A 20,351-nucleotide genomic window follows, 5' to 3' on the forward strand; every position below is an offset into this window, starting at 1 on the left:
AGAGAGGTTAATTGAAGTTCAATATCATATCGCATCAATCAGCTGGAGAGTTGAAATTCAAATCCTGATTTCTAACTTAAATTCATCTTCTTTTGGCATTGCCAAACAATGGAGAACACAAAGGTAATACAGATACAGATAAATGGCACCACAAAATCATTTTTTGCCCCCAAATACTTAGAGGTTTCAGATGATTTACATTTTCATAGTATTATTAATTCATATCTGCAACACGGAGTAAGAACTCCATGAGTTAGATTAGGTAATGTGCTCCATCACTCTCTCTTTAATTAGCTGAATAATTGCTTCAGCTTTGCAATTCTTTGTCCATAGAGACTTGAGACTCCACTTTCATTGCATGAAAATCACGTTCAGATTTTTCAAAGGTAATTTGTTCAATTTTGTTCACCAAAATGATTGACAGCTGTTCAGAAAAAAACAATATCCAGACAAAGCCAAGCACTGAGAATCACTGATCCATGAAAGAATATTTCTTTTCTTCTTACTCTGGGAAAAACCCACCCAGATTTATAATTTATTAATATTTTGTGTTATTTTGCATATTCATATGCTTACATCAAATGTCATCAACTTGCCTATATTTATATTTTTATATATCTATTTCTGGATCTCAGTTAGTAAATGTTTTTGAGAAACATGTAGGGTCCCCGAGACTGAAACATATTTAGTCAAAGTAAAATCAGAAGAAAGGCAGCATGCACAATGGACTATGCAGAGATATGGAAATTAGAAATTCAAATGTAATATAAACTTGACCGTATCCTTTTTTACACATGACCTTGTATTTTATGTTTTCTACATATTCCTTATTGTCTTTGAAATGAGGTTCAGCTTAATCATAAGGGTAATTAATTGATTCCATAATAACAAGAGAAGAAATAATTTTATTTAACTGGATTCAGCTCGTAGTTGAAAAGGTCGTATAATCACATAGCATATAAAATCCTAACACTTAGAGGCAAACTGCCCTTGAATGGTTTAAGCTGTTTCAAACCATCATGTGTTTGTGTGTGTAACCTGTGACGTACAATAACCAGTTTTTGCCATCTGTAGTGTTGCCCTTAGCAACAGAAAAGCATGTGACAGTGCTTATGTGACTCTGCTGGCCTGCAACAGTGTGTAGAAGGATTTAAGCAAAATGAAACAGACAGAAATATTGATCCAGACAACTGCAGTTTTCAAGTGTTAGTGCAGTGATAATGTAGGCTGTTATGAGAATTAAGGAGCAAAGAAAACAGGCAAGGAAAACTGAAGTGAGACTATGGCAACATAAAGGGATATGCTTCCCAGAGGTTACTGTAAAGTTAAATCTAAATTATGTACCTGTAGAACAAATGTGAACATTTTATTCCTTTGTCCCCATCATTTAATGACTTATACTCAGTAAATAAGGCCAACCTGTATTTTGCTGCTTGGTATGAAATAGGGAGTTCTGGAATCACAAACACCTTCCTCTGTTGCCATCATAGTTAAGTATAAGACTGAAGATTCCATTAATAACTACCATGCTCATTTAAAGAAAGCTAGGGAAATACATTTTCAGAGCAGATTCTTTTCATGGAGTTCATAGAACATCTTAAACTGAATAGAATTATGAGACCACATATAAAAAGATTTATGTTATATATATTATATAATTATGCCAAATGCTAAATTGTAAGATGTTTTCAAGTATGATCTTTTCTTTAAAAATTGAAACAATAATAAAATTATGAGAGGGAAGATTCTGTAGTGCACATGGTAAAATCAATTTACTCTATTGAGAAATTCTGGCTCTGGATCGTCAATCAGAAAGAAAAAAATGCAGATGTAACAACATAAGGACCAATGTTATATACAAATCATATAGACAAATAGGCTTCTGTGCCCTGTAATCCTCCATGTAAGTTTCAATGCATTTAATATTCTACCTTGAAGAGAATGACATTGTGAGGAGAACTGTTGTGAAAAGAACAAATCCAAAAAGAGAAAATACCTTCACTTTTACTATCTTATGTTTACTGTTATAAACAGGAGAGGAAATACGTGAACTTTACACTTACCAAATAGTTCAATGGATAGGAGAGCCAAATATTTACATTTCTTTATATGATCTCATTGCAAAAGCAGTATGAAGTACGTGGTGTTATACCCATTTTATAGATGAGAAACTTGAAACTTTAACAGCTTAAGTGACTCTCCCAAGGATATTACTTAAAAATCCAGTCTGTACTTTCACCCAAGCCTTATACCACACCCTTGCTTGCCACTAAGCCACTTAGAAGGAAGTCTGTGTACACTCACATTCCATATCATAAGGTTTGTACAAATACAAGAGGTGGGCAGTACATTTTAACTCTGAGCTTCCATAAAGTCAAGCCAGTAAGGTAAATACATCAATTATAATTCTCTAATTTTTCAAAAGGTATTAATTCAGTTCCTACTCTGTGTGTACAGATATGTTACTAGGTACTAGATATACAATGGAGGGAAAGCAGACCTACTTGTTTCCTTATATACTAATCAGGGTTCTCCAGAGAAACAGGTCAATAGGAGATCTATCTACCTATCCGTAGATCTATCTAATCTCTATCTATCTATCTGTCTATCTATCTATCTATCTGCTGAGATGTCCCATTATCTGTGCTTTACATGCTGGGAACCTAGGAGGGTGGGTGATAGAGATTCCAGTCTGAAACTTAGCACCTGAGAACCAGCAGCACTGGGGCAGGATAATACCATGTCTCAGCTCAACAATCAGATAGAGAACAAATTCAATCTTCCTCTACCCTTTTGTTCTAATCAGGCCCTCAAGAGATTTCAGGATGCCCATTCACATGTAGGGAGGGGGTGGTAATTAGAGGACATCTGCCTTTTTAGTTGACCAATTCAAATGCTAATCTCATCCAGACACACTCTCACAGATACACCAATACATAATGTTTAACCAGATATCTAGCATCCCATGGCCCAGCCAAAACGACAAACTAAATCAGCATCACGCCTAATATGTTTGGTTGCCTCATGGAATCTTGGCCTCATGGAATTACCATGCCTCACCCTCTTAGTCCTCATTGAAATGGTGAAATAAAACATTAATCCAGTGTTTATTTTCTGCCTCCTCAGTAAGAATATCATTGCTCCAATTCACCACCTAGAACTCTGTTTGACCCTATAATTATGATTCAGTGAATGATTAAAGTAATCATACTTAAATATATCATCATAATCTATGGAAGGAGCCATTTGGGTTTTATAAAGTAGGGAGAAGGGAGTGGGGAGGAATGCCAGACAGGTTTAGGAACGAGAAAGAGGCATGAAAATAGAGACAGATTGGAAACAACACTTAAGAAGTTTGGCTACACATGGGAAGAGCAATGAAGTGAGACAATAGCTAGAAGTTCAAATAGAGACAAGGCAAGCATTTTAAATGTTTTTGTTTAATTTTGCTTTCTTGTGACTGTTAAGGTAGGAGAAACTTGAACAGGCTTACTTACATTTTGATGAAAGTGTGGCAGACTGCTAATTGGCCTTCAAAAGTTGTTCTCTTCTTCCACAGAAATAGAATTTTATAGAACTTACTTGTGACCCAGCAATGGCACTACTAGGCATTTATCCAAAGGATACAGGAGTGCTGATTCAAAGGGGCACATGAACCCTAGTGTTCGTAGCAGTGCTATCAACAATAACCAAATTATGAAAAGAGCCCAAATGTCTACCAACTGAGGAATGGATAAAGAAGATGTGGTAAGTATATGCAATGCATTACTACTTGGCAATGAAAAAGAATGAAATTTTGCTATTTGCAACAACATGGATGGAACTGGAGGTGTTATGCTAAGCGAAATAAGTCAGAGAAAGACAGATATCACATGATTTCACTCATGTGGAATTTAAGACACAAAACAAATGAACATAAGAGAAAGGAAGCAAAAATAAGATAAAAACATAGAGGAAGACAAGCTATAAGAGACGCTTAAAAAATGTTTTTAACGTTTATTCATTTTTGGAGAGAAAGAGATTGAGAGTGATGGAGCATGAGTGGGGAAGGGGCATAGAGAGAGAGAGAGGGAGACACAGAATCTGAAGGAGGCTCCAGGCTCTGAGCTGTCAGCACAGAGCCCAATGTGGGGCTGGAACTCACAAACTGTGAGATCATGACCTGAGCCAAAGGCAGACACTTAACTGACTGGGCCACACCAGCACCCCCCTAAGAGACTCATATACAGAGAATAAACAGGGTTGCTGGCTGGGGGTTGAGTAGGGGGATGGGCTAAATGGGTGATTGGCAATTAAGGAGGGCACTTGTTGGGATGAGCACTGTGTATTGCATGTGAATGATGAATCACTAAATTCTATTCCTGAAATCAGTTTTATACTATATGTTAACTAACTTGGATTTCAATTTTAAAGAATAATGTATTTATATATATATTAAAAACTAAAAACAATTTTAAAAAAAGTAGTAGAATTTTAGCGGGGCATATGGTGACTCAGCTGAAGATTACATTTCTCCACTTGGCTTGCAGGCGTGTGGCCATATGACCAAGCTCTAGCCAGTGGTATATGAGTGAAAGGGAGTTTTGCAACCTCAGCAAATCTTCCTTAAAATGGAATTTTGGGCTCTCCACTTCTGTTCTTCCTCTCTACCAATAGTGGGGAACATGGAAGATCTGGTGACTTAATTCAACCAAGTGGGAGAGCAGCAGGATGAAGGGAAGCCAGGTTAAATTAGGTAAGAGAGAAAGAAGCATTTATCTTATTGTGCTTCTTTATGCTGGCGTCTCCTTTTCCTAGATGAGCAGCCTACACTTTAACTAGTACTGAAAGGATTAAGTAAAGAGGGAGAGGTTAGAGGGAACATAGTAAAAAGAAACAGATGAGATTCATAAGATATTACAAAAATTAAGAATTTAGAATTAAGAATGACACTGTATATTATCATGTGAGTATTATATATATACACATAACAAATATATATCTTTCCTGGCTCTGAGGCTTGAAAGAAATTTCTCTTGGGATCTTCATATCTTCATATGTTAACAAATATTAAAAAAATACACATATTGCATTTTCTACACCTGCTTACTGATCATTTCTCAGTTCCTGTATATGAACTAATGGCAAAACCTTATTTAATAAATATTACTCTGTGAGGCTACAAATTAATAAGGGTATAGATCTTTGATAATCTGGCTGGATATGACATATATTTGGAATATTTAGAGACACAGGTGATTGCATCTTTTTCTTATAAACAAACTTTTAATAAGAAGTAGAAAATATTAGAGTGCCTGAGTAGCTTAGTCGGTTAAGCCCAACTTTTGTAAAATAAGTTTATCTATTATGAGAAAGTGAGAGTAAGAGTGAAAGCAAGAGTGAGAGAGAGAGAGAAAGAGCAGGGAAGTGTCTGACTCTTAATTTTGGTTCAGGTCGTGATCTCACATGTTCATGAGATGGTTCCTGGCTGACAGCGGCTCGGATTCTTGGGATTCTCTCTCTCTCTCTGCTTTTCCCTCCCTCCCTCCCTCTCTCTCTCAAAATAAATAAATAAACATTAAAAAGAGGAATTAGCACAATATTTAAGGTTTTATCCTTAATAAAAATTAAGATAATTGAATTCTTATTTGAATACCACCCCAAATACCTATCTTCTTAAATCATAGATCTAACTCAAATATCTAATATACTATCAAGAATTGGTTTAAAGAATATATTAGTGGCACACCAATTTATAAAGAATTGCTTATTCTATCTCATGCTTGTGATTATGGCGAACTCTGATTACATATGATCCTGCCTCAAGACCAAGTCCTAAATCTAATTATTTTTGTTTGCTTGACATGTTGCCCCAGGCACCAGTCTCTAATTTGTTTGTTAAAAAAAGTCATAATCAGAAGCTCCTTTTTAAAAAAATTTTTTTGAATGTTTTTTATTTATTTCTGAGAGAGAGAGACAGCATGAGTGGAGGAGGATCTGAGAGAGAGGGAGACACAGAATCTGAAACAGGCTCCAGGCTCTGAGCTGGCTGTCAGCACAGAGCCCGACGCGGGGCTTGAACCCATGAACTGTGAGATCATGACCTGAGCCGAAGTCAGACGCTTAACCAACTGAGCCACCCAGGTGCCCCAGAAGCTCCTTTCTTAAACAAACTTCTCTAACTTGCAAAGTTATGTAAATTTGAATATTTTCTTCATGACAAAAGGATGTCATCTCTGCCTGTTCCAAATAAACAGCATTAACATTCACTAGTATAGTATTTCTATGGCACTATACTAGTGAAACAAAGGAATGTAGATATAACCTTTCAGATAAACCCTGTTCAGGGGAAGATAAGCTTTTGTACACTTAACAGTTTGCTATGTTTCTCCAATTTTAGTTACATACAAGTCCCATGACCAGTGTCTGGCTGGATACAACCTTGAGAGCAGAGAAAAACAAGCTTAATCTGTAGTCAGATTGTTTGTTCAAATCCCCTATCTTTTCTCTTCCTAAGTGCAAGTCATTGTGCAAGTTACTTCATGGTTCTCTGTCTCAGTTTCCACATCTGTAGAAAAAGTCTGTGGTGAAAGTTAAACAGGATAATTTATAGAATTATAGTTGAAGAATATTCAATAAACTATTTTTTACATATATACCGTCATTATTCATTCTACATATTTGTTTTTTCCTTCTGAATAAATATTGGCTCACTCATGCTACACTGTTATTACCAAACTTTGTAATTTAAGAAGCATTGTTAACAAATACCATGAAAACATGAAATACACCCCTAAAGTCTTAGGAACAGGTTTTCAAATGTATAGAAAGCTGAAAGTTCACATATAAAATATTTCTGTGGGGTGCCTGGGTGTCTTAGTCGGTTACGTGTTTGACTTAGACTCGGGGCATGATCTCATGTTTCATGAGTCTAAGCCATGCATCACGCTCTCTGTTGCCAGTGCAAAGCCCACTTTGGATCCTCTGTCTCCCTCTCTCTCTGCCTAGCTCTTTCAAAAAATTATTGGTATACTAAACTTTAGCACTATCATATCTTTTTCATAATTTAAGCTGTTAAAATCATAATTCTAGGGGGGCCTGGGTGGCTCAGTCTGTTGAGTGTCCAACTTCGACTCAGGTCATGATCTTGCAGTTGCTGAGTTCTAGGCCCACGTCGGGCTCTGTGCTGACAGCTCAGAACCTGGAGCCTGCTTTAGATTCTGTGTCTCCCTCTCTCTTTGTCCCTGCCCCCCTCCCACTCTGTCTCTCTCTCGCTCGCACATATATAAATAAACATTGAAAAAAATTAAAATAATAGGTATGAAACATACAGTGCTTATGTGTGCAGTTTTTTCATCTCATTTCTTCCAAACAAACCAGCTAAGACTTATGTAGAAGTGAGGAGAAACCTTGCAGACATTAATGTCAATCTCTACCTCAATTTGGCAAAACCCAATCCACTGAAGTCCATAGGTTCTACAGATGCTGTTAGCCTGTGGCTGTTTGCTGGGCCTCTTTTCCTTCTTCTGAAAAATGAGTTTGCACACAGAATGATGAATTAAAGCTGAGAAAAATATTTTGGAGTTTATTCTTTTATATATATTTTTAATGCCATATACAGCGTTTTTGCTCTAAGGGGAAAGAAAGCATAAATAAAGCTTAACTTGGGGTTTCAGCCTGGGAAGCTCCACAGGCAGGGATGGCAAGAGGTTATTGTGGGCTGACAGAAGAGGAGACAGGAAATAATTCTTGATGCCTTTTCAGTATTGATAGGCATTCTATGTACTGTGTATGATATCTTGTTCTCTTCTCTCTACTGAGAGCAACATATACCAAGAGAAACATAGCAAAAAATAAAATACAGATAAAATAACACAAAAGAGCACAGACAGAAAAATACAGCAGATAATTTTTGGGTGTTTTTTTTCTGGTTGAAAAAATGCAAGCCCCCCTTTTCTCTCTGGTTTGCCTAAACTAACTAACTAACTAACTAACTAACTAACTAACTAACTAACTGTGGTGTTTTTAAAAAGCATTAGACTTGATTAACTGTTTCTAGCACTGGTCTACACCCTGAAGTTCTAATGTTTGGTAGAGTAAAACAGAGTAAGTTTAACCTTTTCAAAGTTTTTGAAAAGGCTGTCATGTTTCCTTAGGACTTAGGTGTTACTAAAAATTGTATAGTTTTTTTAATTTTAATTTGTTGATCTTGGAATTTCCAACCTCTAGAACTGTGAGAAATAAATTTTTATTGTTTGTAAGCCGTCCAGTTTATGGTATTTTGTTATAGCAGCTCAAATGGACTAAGAAATTGGATTGGGGCTCCACTTTAATGACCTCATTTAATCTTAATTACTTCTTTAAAGGTCTTCTCTTCAAATATAGTCACTTTAGGGATTAGGACTTCAATATATGAATTTTGTGAGGTGACACAAAAATGCAGCTCATAATAGTGGCTAATATATATTAAATTTCGTCATTTTAACATTCTGTTTTTCCTTTTCTTTCAGGTTGAATAAATGGAAATATTGCTAGTTTTATACCTTCTACTGTTAGCAAATTGCTCTTACTATCAATTAATTTGTTATAAAGGACTGCATGTGCTTCTGTTATTTGGTGAATTTTTGATATCTATTCATTCATTCTTTTATTCATTCCAACCTCTTTCCCCAATCTTATTTATTTTTTTTAAGTTTATTTACATATTTGTGAGAGAGAGAGAGAGAGACAGAGAACATGAGTAGGGGAGGCCAGAGATGCGGAGAGAGAACCCCAGGCAGACTCCACACTGTCAGCACGGAGCCCAGTGCAGGGCTTGAACTCACAAACCATGAGATCATGACCTGAGCTGAAACCAAGAGTTGGATGCTTAACCAACTGAGCCACCCAGGCACCTCCTTCCCTCAAATCCTATTTCTATCCATGTTGTTTGTAGTTGTTTGTTCTTGAGAAAGAAAAAAAAATGTTTTGTTACTTGTGAGCATCTAATTGCAGTTTACATAAGTGGTATTGTGTTATACACTTCATTCTATTTCTTAATTTTTTAAATTTGACATTGTATTTTTAAGTTTCACCCATGATTCTCAATGGTGTTGTTCCAGCTTCTAGGAGCTACTTGGAACACCTGTGGTAATACTGTCATAATTGAAAGTATCATAGTGGTTTTTAGTAGGTAGGGTTCAGGGATGACAGATGCCACATGATGTGAGGACAACCCACACAAACTGGGTCCTATACTACAATGTCTCATGTTTATAATTATCTGAGCCAGAAAATAACTGAGTGTTTATATAAGCTTGAGATATTCTATGTAGTTTCAATATAAACTCATTTTTTTAAAGAATGCTACTGCCATACAAATCAAAGGAAATCTATAATTGTGTTGATTAGAATTTACCGAGATTTGGTCACCATTTTGTAAAATCCTCTCTCATATCAGTGCTGTCCATGGTATTTGAGTTACCAATGCAACAAGCCTATCAGTATATATTTGTATCTATCACACTCACAGTAATTGTAAGCATCAGACTGCTTTGTTATGTCTTCTCTTGTGGTTATGTATAAGCACTTTCATATTGAAATACATTTTATTTTATCATAATTACTTTCTTGTTACTTCTTTATTTTGCAATTAGGGCATAATATATAATTTTCAAATAATGTAGATGGGCTTTCTTTCTTTCTTTCTTTCTTTCTAAGGTTCACCAACACTTTGTTATAAAAAGAGGTATTGGGCCTGGTAGGATCGTGAATCATCATTTGTTATTTAATGCATTATTTTTAACTGCTGCATGGCACTCTAAGGTGCGCATCCACCACACTTGCCTCTCAGCTCTCAAAGGATGGACACTTAGCTTGTCTCCAAGGCTCCAGAGCCCCAATCCATGCTGAGATAACATTTTGCTAATGTCCCTTTATGCAGACATGTGAGAAAAATATATATCATATGATTTTGCAGCTCTATAAATAGCTAGTGACATTTGAGTATTTATAGGATATTTATCTTGGAATATTTATAGATGTGCTAAGTCATAGGGTATATGCATACCTCATTGGATTAGGTACTGCCAGATTATTTTCCAGAAAGTCAATACTAGTCTGTACTCCCAACAGCAGTGCTATATCTTTATATTGCCACCAACCTTGCCCTTATCCAGCCTTTAGTTTTCACTAATCAATATGCTAATGTAGTATCTTGTTACTGTTTAAGTGTACATTTCTGGTATGTGTATGTGTGTTTGTGTGTGTGTGTGTGTGTGTGTGTGTGTGTTATTTATTTATTTATTTTTCTAATGTACATTTCTATATATGCTGATGGCCATTGGGATTTTCTTTTCTATAAAAAGCCTGAACATACTTTGTCTATCATTTTTCATTGGGATTTCTTTTTTTATTGTAAATGTGTCAGAATTTCTTTATAGCTCTCAGACCTTTGTTCGTTTTAAACATTACAAATATCTCCTTCCAACTGTTATGTATTCACTTTGTCAATAGAGTCCTCTGTTGATCAGAAAGACTCAATTTTGATGTATTCAATTTTTCCCAGATGGTTTGTGGTTAAGAAGTCTTCCTTAACACCTAGGTCATGAAGATATTCCTTTTTTATTTTATTCTGTTAACTTTATAGATTTATTTTACATGATTAGGATTCTATACTATCTGACTATCACCTTGTAGGTAGAGTTTATTAGGAATCCTTTTATTTTTCATGATATACCAAGTCATTTTCTGTAGGATCTCCACTAAATATTCTTACATTTGACTTTGATATGTAGTGTTAAATTTATCACTTATTTAATGTCCATATTTACACAGATGTGTTTCTGAACACTCTGTTCTTTACAATGTTATTTTTTTTTCTGATTATGCTACAACTATTTTTCTTACTATTTTGGCTTTTTTATGATTAAAATATCTGGAAAGGTATATCCTTGATCTTTTCATTTTTGTGGTTGACATAAGCATTCATTAATCTTTGTTCTTCCATATAAACTTTGGAAGAAGCTAATTTTATTCTTCAAATTATTCAACTAAAATTTTATTGAAATTGTATTAAATACATGAATTAAATTTTGAAGCATTGATATAATATTATTCTGGTCAAGATTATGTAATTCTAATTTTCATACCATCCTTTATGTCCTTTTTCATAAACAATTTTACATTTTCTTTGTACAGCTTTTGTGTATTCTGAATTACTTTATTTGAATCATAATTTGTGGTTATTTTTTGTTACACAGGGTATCTCATTTATATTAGATTTTCAAATTCATTGTTATTGGTGAAGCAGATAGTGCCAATTTTGCTTCTAGAGAATTATCTCAACTATCTTATTATAAAAGTAGTATCATTGGTTCTATTATTTTTTAAAAAATTTTTGACATTTATTCATTTTTTGACAGAGAGAGACAGAGCATGAGTGGGGAAGGGGCAGAGAGCAAGGGAGACACAGAATCTGAATCAGGCTCCAGGATCTGAGCTGTTAGTACGGAGCCTAACATTGGGTTTGAACTCACAGACCACAAGATCATGATCTGAACTGAATCCTGGCGCTTAGCCAGCTAAGCCACCCACGCACCACTGTTCTATTATTATTTTTAACTAAGTGTTCATATCTCCTGCCTATTATAAAAGTTTAAATCAATGGTTTCAATTGTTGTATTTCTGCTTGGCACCCAATAAACACTTTACATTTTAGATATTTTACTCTGTTGAGTTTCTTTTCCTTTTGTTTCTTTGTGGCTCTCGATTTTCTGATGTTGGCACTTCTTGTTTCATCTTCTTTATCTCTCATCTTTTGTTGTCTCACATAGTATTCTTTCCTACTGCTTCTTCAGTTCCTGAATCTCAACTTTCCAATCCTCTGCTTCATTCTTCAGCAGCATGTATCTTGTTTTTTCCTCCATTGATTCTGTTTATTTCAAATACTATATTTTTTGCACTTAATGTGATATATCTTAACTTGGAATTTTAGGGGACTATTTTGTTCCAGTCTCATTTTGTTCTAGTCTCAGGGTGTCCTTATCTTTTTTTTTTTTTTTTTGTCTCCTTAAGTTTACTTACCAAGCTTATTTCAAATTCTTGATTTATCTGTCCTGATAACACTTTTTCAGATGGCAAATATTATTCAGCTTTTGTTTTGTGTTTTGCTTGTTTGTTTTCCTTCATATTGTAGTAACTGTACTTTTTTTGGTTTCTGGTTTTTTTTGTCTGTGAGTTCACATTATACAAGGAGGCATCAGTTACTCTGTTTGGTAATAAATATGGGAAAGGGCCAAAAGCCAGGCCCTAATGAGTCCACCGTGGTGAGTTTAATGAGATGGAAGTAGCTGGCACCAAGAGTGGAATGCAGAGAACAACTGTTGTCTATTCCTAGTTCCTGATATTCCACACAGCAAATATCTTATACTTCTTGATTCATCACCTTGGACAATCTCTTGGCTAGGTCACTGCTTCCATTTTCAATGTAAAAGGGAAGATACTGATTATCTAAAGGAAATTTGCACTTAAAAAAGAGCAGAACTAGCAATCAAAATGAGAAACACAATCAGGGTGAATAAAATAGAATGGATGGAGCTCAAGAAGGAACTGGTGAGCTAGAATGTCAGATTGAGTATTTCAGAGGCAGCAAGAAACAATAATGTAATGTTTTTAAAATTAGTTTTAAAAGCCCCTGAAAGACATGGAGGATATAAATAGAAGTGTATGGGGTATAGTATGGATAAATCATTCAGCTTATGAGCAGGCCACCCAAGCACATCAAAACAACCCTCGGAGATACTTTAATTCATATGAATTTATAAAACTGCTTTTCCTTGTGAAAAAAATTAACAAGAAAAAAAAATAAAATTCAAACAGTCAATGAAAGTCAAGAGGTCAGAGAATGGATACCTTTTAAGCTAGAAAATTTAAGTTTAAATAATGGCATATCAAATGCCACTTCATTTGGACAAGATTCATAAAACTGCTTCAGAGAGGATTTCTTTGCTTGCAAAAGATATTCAGCAAAGAAGAGATAGAACTTTAGTGATATTTAATGGGTGGTTAACTTCCTATGTGAGGCAACAATTAAACTTAAAAGAAATTTGTCAGTTTCTGCAAATAATTCTATGAGACAACAAGATGCTAAATTTACCTGTACTGTCACTGAACTTTACTGTAAGTTCGTTTGGGAATTTTAATTGCTTTTGAGTAGACAATTGGAACCATAAAGAGCTGACATGTTGCCATGGTAGCATTTCCTCCCCAGCTGAGTAAGCTATTACACTGAAAAACAACTGCATATTAAAATTAAATGCTTTTGTTAATGTCATATACCAAAGGAGAACTGTGAATCCTAGTTTTGAGCTACTAAAGACAGACTGATTCATCTTTGGGAAGGTGTACCATGCTGTGCTGTGAGACATGGGCATTGAAAGTCAAAAATATACTCTTCCCTGTACATTGGTAGTTCTATTAAAAAAAAAAAGTGGTGGCCATGATAAACTTTTCATTTCCGGTTTCATCTGTGTTCCTGAAATAGAGATATATCCAATTGAAGAACTCCCCAAGAAGGCAATTCAGAAGGATCAACTCTATGATCAATCATTATCTGTTGATTACTCATTCTGTACACAGATTAATGGCCAAAATTTCTGAAATGCAATTGAAGCAAGATATAACGAAAGGGACGAGGGAATAAGGGTGAAAGTTACAGGAAGAGTTAAAGTGAAATTAGTCAATAACCCAGAGGCAGGAAAAATGAAAGAAAGAAATAACAAAGTAAGAAAGAAAGAAGTTTAAATAATGGCATATCAAATGCCAGTAGGAAGTACGAAGGAAGGAAGGAAGGAAGGAAAGAAGGAAGGAAGAAAGGAAGGAAAGAAGGGAGGGAAAAAAGGAGAGAAGGAGGGAAGGAATAGAAAAAGTACACTGGGGGGTATCAAAGTCTCCCTAATAAAAGAATGAGTATAGCATTTTTAAGACAGTGGCTGAATGGAAATTTGTAGACTGACTTCACAGTGTCCGTTGGTTTCCACAACAAGAGACAACCATGACTTTTCTCATGGGGGAATTCATACTTTGCAGTTTTACTGAATTTGGCTTGGATAAGGTTAATTGGATGCCCAGTTCTAAGGGTAGTGTCTGATTGGCTTAAGCTAGTAATATATTCCATTCTCCACTGAAAGAAGTGATTAATTCCAGGATGGGCAGATGGTCCGATCTGAGCCAGTACTTACATATACTCTGAAGTTTCTAAAGTTCTTTTAACTTCTGAAAGTGGCAATATGAATGTGTGAGATCTTTCTGCAGCCATCTTGGGACTACCAGGAAAAGCGTGAAGCTGATAGAAGCCATCTTGGAAGCTGGTGATAAAGATACCTCATGGGAGGTTGAACCAAGCCATGGATTGAGCAATATTTCGACCTTGAACCAAAGCACACCAGAAGACAGAACTATGCAGAGACATTTCAGTTGCGAGGACAATTACATTCTTGATTTTTCCTAAGTCCTTTTGAATTGGAGTTTCCATTTTTCGCTTTTGTGACAGAATTCTGATAAAATTTCCTGTAATTCCAAAGTATTTCCTCTCCTTCAAACCAAAGGGAGATAACTGAAGTAAATGAAGCACAAAATAGTTGTTATATCCTTGGGTTCAGAATCCATGAAAATCTCTGGAACATGCATTTGTGACCTCCCATGTGCAAGGCACTAGAAAGGATATAAAAATGAACAAGCCATAGCCTATGGCATTCAGAGCACAAAAATGAGCATGAGACTAGAATAGGTAACACATTATTGGCAATGAGGTAGATATTTTATTTTTACCATTTACAAATAAAAATTAAGTTTAATTTAACTTAAGAATTAAATTCAGGCACTGAATTTAAGTACCACACTGCAGTGGGAGGCTGATGTCAGTCTTCTGTGACCACCTTCTGTGACCTCAAGGAAATATTGAAAACAGGAAGAACTGAAAACCAGTTAAGCAGAGGCATGCAGGCAATATTTTTGAACAGTCAGAAATGATAGATACATAATGTATAAGGATAGCCTACAGTTCTTTCTCCTATCCATGTGGATATTGGCAAACCTTAATTTTTACATCCAAACAAATAATACCTTACGACTCACAGTATTTAGAGAAATGCTTGCAGACATGTTTTTCTCTTTTCCCTTTTTGTATATATAATCCCCTGTTACTAACAAACTTCGGAGCAGTTCTTCAGAGCAGTCTGAGAGACTGTCTTCTGGGCTATAGTCTTCAGTATGACAAGGAATGAAGCACTTTCTCAATTGCTTTGAGGTTGGCTTTCTTTCAGTAGGCAAAGAGGTGATGGAGCTGATGAGGGATAGAGCTGTGAATCAGGGTACTTTGATGTATACAAATTGCTGGTCACTCGATAGTAGTAAATATTGGGACGCCTTGGGTGGCTCAGTTGGTTAAGTGTCTGACTTTGGCTCAGGTCATGGTCTCATGGTTTGTGGGTTCGAGCCCCATGTCAGGCTCTGTGCTGACAGCTCAGAGCCTGGAGCCTGCTTCGGATTCTAGGTCTTCCTCTCTCTCTGCCCCTCCCCCATTCACGCTTTGTTTCTTTGTCTTCAATAATAAACATCAAAAAAAGATAGTAGTAAATATTATGTGCTGTCTATATTAAATTCATACATCCACATATTCCATCTATTTATTGATATGTCTATTACTAATAAAAACAGCATAATTGTTGTTATAAAGAATTTGACTGGTTTTTGTCTCTGGTGCCTAAAAGGGGAACTAAATCCCTGGGATTTCCTCTGTGATAGGATTTCTTTGTGATGCATAGTGGGCCCTCATATTTATAGAAATGAGATGATTCTTAATACCTTCTAGTTAGTTTATGCTAACAAGATGATTTAGGATAGGACAAGCCACTCTAAGAAAACCAACCAGGTGATAAAAGGCTTGAAGCTTGTGCCACTTGATATCAACCAATGTCCTTGACCTCTAGGAATTGAGAGGGAGGCTGCAGATTGAGTTCAGCCAGGTGGCTAATGATTTAATCAATTGTGCCTCTGTAATGAACCTGCAACACAAATTCTGGTCACTAGGGTGCTTGGGTGGCTCAGTCCGTTGAGTGTCTGACTTTGGTTCAGGTCATGATCTCACAGTTCATGAGTTGGAGCCCCATATTGGGCTTGCTGCTATGGACACAGACCCTGCTTTGTATCATTTGTCCCCCTCTCTCTCTGTCCCTCCTTCCCTCACACTCTCTCTCTCAAAAGTAAATAAACATTAAAAAGAATAATTCTGGGCACCAAGATTCTGTGGAACGTGCTATTTAGTGAATACAGGGATGAGCTGGTTGGGTGATTGTACCCTGGTTCACAGAGAGAGGACACAGATGCTCTCTGTTCCTTCCCAGATCTTACCCTCTGGGCCTTTTCCATTGACTGGTCTTCCAATTTGTATCTTTCATAATAAAGCCTAGTGAAAAGTACAGTACTTTTGTGAGTTCTGTGAGTCATTCTAACAAACTACCGAACCTGAAAGAGTCATGGGAGCCTCCAAATTTATAGCCATTTAGTCAGAAGTGTGGGTGGTCCCTGGTGATCCCTTAAGTGTGCTGACGTCTGAAGTTAAGTTCAGCCTTTTGAGATACTGTGTCCTTAACCTGTGGGGTCTTTGCTAACTTTATGTGGCTAGTACCACAATTGAATTACAGTATATCCGATTAGTTTTAGACCAATTAGTTTGAAATGGAATAATAATATAACACCATTGTGAAATTTCAGGGCTAAGAAAATATTATAACTCAAACAGTTTAATGAGTTAGTCTTTAAAAGAAAACAATAAATGTTCCCTTAACCTTTTCTTCAATAAAGCATAGTCAGGGTTCCAGAAGACCTTGAGGGAATGCCTGGAAATTTTGAGAGACGATTTGATGAAAGACTTCTGAAGAGGGCTATATTCCAGCAGCTTCTAAGTTGGAGCTAATGTTGTTCAAAGTTAATAGTTGGAGGAAGAGAGACAAAGAAAGGAATTTCAGTTTCACAGGAAGGTAGCCAGACATAAATTCCCTTCTGCACCTCATTCTGTAATGGGGACAGAATATGTTCAAGGTATTTTGCTTATTGTCAAAGTCAGATGAAGTGGGTTGGGTGGGAAAGGAGCTTCTGATGCTCAAGTGATTATGTGACTCTAGAGACTATATGGAGTAGATCCAGAGCTCAATTTCAAGTTATTAAATTCCTAACCCTGTGTTTTATCTGCCTTAGCAAACTGGTCTAGGAATCAAAATGGGCCTGTGCTAAAGTCATAAACAGGGAACATGTATTTACACATTCATTATTTATGATCATTTTTATAGTTACTGAAAGAGTACTTCCTCACTTTTCCATTCCATAATACCCTGCACTCAATCTTACTCCCTATGAGAAAGGGACTTTACCAGAAAACCACTAGCATTGCCAGAAAGTACTGAGTGCCGATTTGATGTCAGTGATCATGATTTTATGGTGTTCTGTGCCATTATAATATTTTCTCCGGGCAAACTTCAATTACACTGAAGCCTGCATAAACTTGGGTACTGAGATTAAGATAGAGATAAGAATGATTGTAAAAAAAAAAAAGTTACTAATGAATCATGAATCTGATTAAATGAAACAGAAGGTGAAGACGAGCAGTGAATAGTGGGGACATGGATGTAGCAAGAGTCTAGAGAACTACCAAGGTGGAGGACTTGATTTCATGGGACAATACGGTTGGAGTGGCGAGAAGTGTGGGACAGGTGACAAGATATTTTTTTAGCTTCACCTTAAGTCTTCTGAGTTCAGAGGGCTGGGAGGCCCAACCACCCTACCTTGTTGCCTTTAGGAGACAGGATTTATAACTAGAAGTCAACACTGCTGGGCCCCAGAGTAAAGACTAAAACTCAGTTTATTTTCAATATCTTTCAGACTTGAAAAGCAAACTTCTTAACTCTATGACTGTTGTGTTTACAACTAATTTTGAAGTCATTGGTAGTGTTTGATTTTCATGTAAATCTATGCTAGAGCTTTTAAAACAGTGCCCCCTGAGGCATTTCTGAAATCAGGCACAGAACCACGTCCTTCATTCTACCTGCTGCTCCAGGAGGCAAGAAAGCCAGTTCAGTGACTTATCAATGGAACATACTCTTTTTTTCAACAAGTGCACCTTATCACCTTAGCTCCATGGTTCTTAGCCAGGGGCACACCATATACATTCATCACAGCAATTAGGAAGCTATTAGAATATATTCTTTGGAGTAATTATGAAGCCAGTATCATTTATGTATTTTACAAATACACAAATACATTGTTCACTTACAGTGTGTTATGTACAGTTTCAAACACTCTACAAATGTTGAATTTTTAAATCCTAACATACTAATATCTCTTTTTTGTACGTTTATTACTTTTTTTAGTATACACATCCAAATAAGGAAACTGAGGTATAGAAAAGAAAAATAATTTATTAAAGGTTATAGCTAGTATCTGTCATGATTTGGGCCCAGAGCACCCAATTTCAAAACCACACATTAACTACTCTGTCTCTCAGTGGTCCTTAAAGCCATTAGGTTTTTGCCAAAGGGAGAGTTGGAGGAGGCACTCAAGGTAATGGGAACAGAATGAATAAAGACAAGCAGAGGAGTGAAAGAACTTATTTGAAAACTGCAGTATACTCAGATTGATTTAGTGACTTATTTGATAATGGTATAAAATAAGGCTGGCAATTAAAAAATAGTTGTATAATAGTAATGACGTTAGCTGTTGGAATAAGCATACAAAGCAAATATTTTGGATGAAGGTAATACATTTCTGTGTATTGACAGCATCATTCCTGAATCTCTGGGCTCAAGCCCTTTGCTAAAGCAGAATTCTCCTTTTCAGGGTGTGTGTTGATGTTCACCAAGACCAATCTAGGTTCCGTGACTCAACAAATGGACTCACAGGATTCAGCATGTAATTATACCCATAGCTAAGCTTTGTTACAATGGAAGGATACAAAGCAAAATTATCAAAGGGAAAACATGCAACGGACATAAGTATAGAGGACAACCAGGCACACATTTCCAGAGTCCCCTACCCATGGAGTCACAAAGGACATACCTAATGCCTCCAGCATTGAGTTGTGACAACAGATGTGAAGTTGTTGTGTGTGTGTGTGTGTTTTTTTTTGTTGTTGTTGTTGTTGTTGTTTTTACCAGGGAAGCTCATCAGATGCTCAGCATTCAAGGTTTAAATTGGGGACTGGTCACATAGGCACATTCTGCCTATCATGTATCCAAATTTCTAGAATCCCAAAGGGAAAGCAGGTGTTCAGCATAAACCACATTGTTTACACAAACAATAAGCCACTATTATCATTTAAATAAAGCTTTGTATCAGTGTAGGACACCGTTTATCGGCTGAGTCACCAGGTGCAAGCCAAGGGTAACCTTGCAAGTAGGAATTTCTGAGGATAGGCAGGCTCAGGCCTGTTATGTTAACTCTTTTTTTGCACAGAGGATCTCCATAAAAACGTTCTTTATAAGTAAAGGATATTGCCTTTTATTCTGAGTCTGAGATGTCAAGTGAAAGAGGCATCCATATTTTTTAAATAAATTCATTTGTTTGATGTATGCTTGTGAAATGATGGAGACACCAAATCACAATGCTCAAAGCTGGCCTTCAAGTAGACTGAGGCCTCAGGCTGAGGAGAAATATCTGCAAAACACCTTCACACTTAAAAGTATAATGCAAGATATTCTCGCAAGTCTTGCAGACGAGGGTGGCTCAAGTGGATTGGGCGAACCTTAGCTTATCAAGAGTTTATGGAGCTGTGGTGGTAGAGGCCTTAATGAGACTTGGATGTTCGTTTTCATTCTTTGGGCAACACATAGATCTCCCTGCAGGGGCCTAGGGAATGGGACGGACAATTCAGCAATGGTTGTGATATTGAGGCTCATGGATTCAATTTAGAGAAAATAAAGATAGGTGATGTTTCTGAAAGCCTGACTTTTCTTTTTCTTTTTTAAAATTTTTGTAATGTTTATTTATTTTTGAGACAGAGAGAGAGGGCATGAGCTGGGGAGGGCAGAGAGGGAGACACAGCATCCGAAGCAGGCTCCAGGCTCTGAGCTGTCAGCACAGAGCCTGATGTGGGGCTCGAACCAATGAACTATGAGATCATGACCTGAGTTGAAGTCTGATGCTTAACCAACTGAACCACCCAAGCGCCCCTGAAAGCCTGAATTTTCTGATGGCAAATCTACATCTGGTAGATTGAAGAGAAATATCAGAGATATTACAGAAACAAAATTGGTTGGCTCTGAAATAGATTAAAACTGAAAGATGGAAAAATGATGTTAGTAATTTTTTACTGAACATAGATGAATATATGATATGTAAAT

The sequence above is a fragment of the Crocuta crocuta genome, unplaced genomic scaffold, assembly GCF_008692635.1.
Source record: "Crocuta crocuta isolate KB4526 unplaced genomic scaffold, BGI_CrCroc_1.0 scaffold79, whole genome shotgun sequence".
Classification (NCBI taxonomy): Eukaryota; Metazoa; Chordata; class Mammalia; order Carnivora; family Hyaenidae; genus Crocuta; species Crocuta crocuta.